The sequence below is a fragment of the Capsaspora owczarzaki genome (assembly GCF_000151315.2).
Source record: "Capsaspora owczarzaki ATCC 30864 unplaced genomic scaffold supercont2.2, whole genome shotgun sequence".
Taxonomy (NCBI): Eukaryota; class Filasterea; order Ministeriida; family Capsasporidae; genus Capsaspora; species Capsaspora owczarzaki.
In genome coordinates, this window is record NW_011887293.1 from 2,489,937 (window position 1) to 2,493,997 (window position 4,061).

The following is a 4,061-nucleotide window of genomic DNA, read 5'->3' on the forward strand; positions in this document are numbered from 1 at the left end:
AGCTGCTGGGTCTGCTGTTGAAGAGACGCAAGCAAGTCGCCCAGTGGGACGGACTCGTTTACGGCATTCTCCAATGTATCGAGGGTGGACTGGAAGTTGGCGACAGCGGCAGCGAAATGCGCCTTGGAGGTTGGGGTCGGGTGCGCAAGCGCCGCGCGACCGGACGAGATGGCGTGTCCAGACATGGTCTCGACGGCCTTGGCAGCATCCAGCAGCTTTTGGCGCTTGACGGGGTCTGAGCACTGCTCTGCCTTCAAGCGAGCCTTTTCGACCACGGCCCTGGTGGCTTCCTCGAGCTCTTTGGCGGTCGCCTCAAACAGCGCCAGGTCGCCGTCGGCCACGGCTTGGTTGAGCTTGGCCGTCAGCGCGTGGATGTGGTCGATGCCTCGCGCAATCTCGCTGTCCAATGCGTCGCCGATCGACTGCATGACGGATGCGACAACCTGCATCGCTTCTTGCACCTTGTACTCGAGTGCAATCTCTGGCACGGTGCCCTTGGCGACGTCCTGCAGCGTCTTGACAACCTCGGGAATGACCATGCGCAGGAGGTCTGCGTCCTTTTTGAGCTTGGCGGCAAGGTAAGGATCCTGGCAGGCGAGCGCAATCTCGTCGGCGCGCTTGAGCAGCATCATGGCCTCCTCGGCGTACTTTTTCGTGTTGGCAATCAGTCCGGTCTTGTCGGTGTCGTGCACGGCGCGCAGCATGGCCATGAGGCGCGAGCCAATGTCGTCCATGAGCAGCCAAAGCTCGCCGGCCTGCTTGAACTTTGTGTTGATGCCGGGGTTGGTCTGAATGGCGTCGATGGCCGACTTGACGGCCGCGGCGAGGCGTCCAGCCACAGAGTCTGCTGCATGGCGGGCATCGGTGGACGGGTGCTCGCAGTTGGTGCGGGCAGCCGAAATGGTCAGCGTGGAGCACGTCTTGATGATTTCCAGCGCAGCCAGCAGCTGCTCGCGCACCTCAGCGTCCAGAATCTCGGGTGCGTGGCTCGTGGCCATACGGACGAACGACAGGTGCGCCTCTGCGCACATCTTGGCCGCAATTTCCAGCTCAAGCATGATTTGGCAGGTGAGCATCGTGGCGGCCGTCTGCGTGGCGAGCTTGCCGGTGGCCACAATACGGCGGATTTCGAGTTCGTCGTAGATGCCCAGGGCAGAGCGTGTGGATTCGAGAATGATGAAGACGCCTGAGAGAGGAATGGATGTGAGCAATGATGATTTCCCCCAACGCAAACGAGTCGAATGAAGGCACGGTTACCGCCAATGAGCTTGGAGCGAGAGTTGTCTCGGGTGGCTTGCTTGATGTTTTCAATGCCTTCATCGACGTGCTTCATGGCCGCTGTCGTTGACTGTGCATCGCGTGTTTGAAAAATGATTGTCAGTGTGGTTGGTTGACAAGGGTGATTTGTTTCAATCTTCCGCCTACCGCTTTCAGGTCCTCGTCTTCGGGACGGAAGCGCATGGCCAGCGCAACCTCTTGGAAGATGCGCGACGCCGTCATGATTGCCTGTTTGGACCAAAAAGCAGCAGAGAGACACGAGTTGCAACAGTGTGGTGAGTCAAAAATGCTGCCAACCAAAATCAGAGGTGATTGATTCGTTTCTGAGTTGTGTCTGAGTGTCTGAGTGTCTGAGTGTCTGAGTGTCTGAGTGTCTGAGTGTCTGAGTGTCTGAGTGAGTCACTTCCCCCCTCCCCTCCGGGTCACCCCAAATCCAGTATTCTACTTGAATAATACTTCACAAGAATTAAAATCAAAGGATTTTTTTAACTGGATTTGGCAATGGCGGTCTGCCTTTCTGAATATGGCAACCAAATCTGTGATGTTTGTCACACGACGACGACAATGCAAACGCCACAATGCAAAAAGCACACAACAGCAAAACGAGCGGAACGGAGCGAGCGACGCGGGTAGGGGGGGGGGTTTGTTGATGTGATGTGATGCTCGAGTCACAGAGGGAGCAAGTCGGTGGAGGGACACGGAAGGAATTGAGGAGTCATTAGACTGATCCCGCTTCACTCACTCTCCTCAAACCTCACGGGAGGCAGTACCCCCACCCACCCTCTCTCCTCTCACACAGGCAAGAAGGGAGATCATGACAGGAGAAGACGCCGGCATGACGACAAGAGCGCGCGTATCAAAAATATGAAAAAATTGCGAAAATTGCGAAAAAAAAAAAAAAAAAAAAAAAAAAAAGGACGTGACTGTGGACAAGGAATTTCTTGGGCCTGCGCTGCGGTCGGTTTCAACGCGACTCGACTCGGTCTTCACTCAAGCTGAATCAGTGAAGAAGAAGAGTGAAGCGAGAGAGAGAGTGAAGAAAGAGAGACGATGTGTGGCGAACGGCAGTGTTTTGAGGATGGAGCGAGCGAGAGAAATTGGGACAAGAGAAGATTTGACACTCCCCAACTCGCAGTACAGCCAAGGGGGGGAGGGGGGTCACTCAACTGGGACTTGGTCGACCATGTCGACGGGGATCTTGTCGTCGACGCCGTCGGCCATCACGAGCTGCGACAGAATGTCGGCAACGGGCGCGAGCACTTGCGTCTTGATTGCGTTCGACATTAGGATTTGAAAAAAAAAGCAAAAAACCAAAAAAAAAAAAAAAAATCAAAGACTGAATTCGCATTGACAAGTTTTTTGGATGTTGGATGTTGGATGTTGGATTTGTTGGATTTGGATGTTGGTCTCAACCATGGACAGATCCCACACCCGGCTTCTGTCGAATTAGCGTAGTATAGGCCAAGAGCATAAAGAGCGAGTTTGATCGTCATGAACGCAACACGAGAACTGAGCGAATCGAGCCGCCTTTCCTTGTCCTGCGCAACTGAGACTCGTCGTTGACTCGATGGGCTCGATGTCACCACACAGCTGATGTTAGAGTAGCAGTGCACTTTCGAGCAGTGACGACGGTGGCCAAGGGCACAATTGACGTGATGCAAAGTTAAGTTTAGTTTTTGATTGCGGATGCCGGACCACAAATCGCTCCGTTTGCTTGATTGTCTCGAATTTCACAAGCACGCACCAGCACGAACCTGGCACAGCATTCGTTCTTGCAGATCTACGCTGCTTAGAGCCTTCGCGAACGTGGCAAAAGGTCGAACACGAGTTGCCAGATTACAGCCAATACCAAAGCGAAGGTAAGTCTGTCTCTGTCGACAACGACGTCGCGGCCATTCACGCCTTGGCCAGGGAAGATGAGGCGCGAGCCGACTATTTGACGAGAGCTCGAAGGGTGATGGTGACTCGGAAATGCAACGGCGACAAACTCTTCGCCGTCCTCCAACGGCCCAAGTCCCCAACTTGCCCCTTGCTGCCCAAGGTACCGCTTGACGGCCTTGTGCGACACAAAGAAGTCGTTTTGAATTACGCACCGACCTTGGGTGAACTGTAGTGGTCTGTTTTGGAGATAGGCCACTTTCGACTGCGTGACCAATGTTTCTGCCGCAACTTCCATCAAGCTGGGCATGCAGATCGCTTGTGTAGCTCTCTCCAAAGCTCGGACAGCATGCGGATGAGACGAGACTAGCCCAACAGCGACTTCTCGTCCGTTGAGGCAGCTCGAGATGAGCCTTCGAGCCACACCTCTGCTCCGGTGGTTGGAATGAACGACAAGCTGAGTTATCCAAACCGCGGTCCCCCCCCCCGACAGGCTGGCCGTTGGCATCCAAGAAGGTCGCATTGAAGCGACGACCCAAGGCGTGACCAACGAGCTGCTTCGGATGCCCCTGATGGCAAGTGACGAGAAACGGTGCCGTGCCAAGCTCAGCAGCCAGGAATTCTTGGCGAAGTTGTCGAAGTGACAACCTGACAGGCTGGCCTGGACGGGGTCCACGCTGCCCCCAGACTCCATAGTGATTGGAGAAGAGTGTACTGCATTCGGCGAGTTGTTCGTCAGTAACGTCGCCCGCAAGCGAAACGGCCCAGGTAAAGGTTTCGACAGAGATGACAGATTCGGCTTTGGCGCGCATTCGTCGAGGCCCAATACCGTATGAATGTATACTATGACTGTTGATGAAATCTGATATCAACTGAGCTTGTTTTTGGATTATTTTCGAAAACCA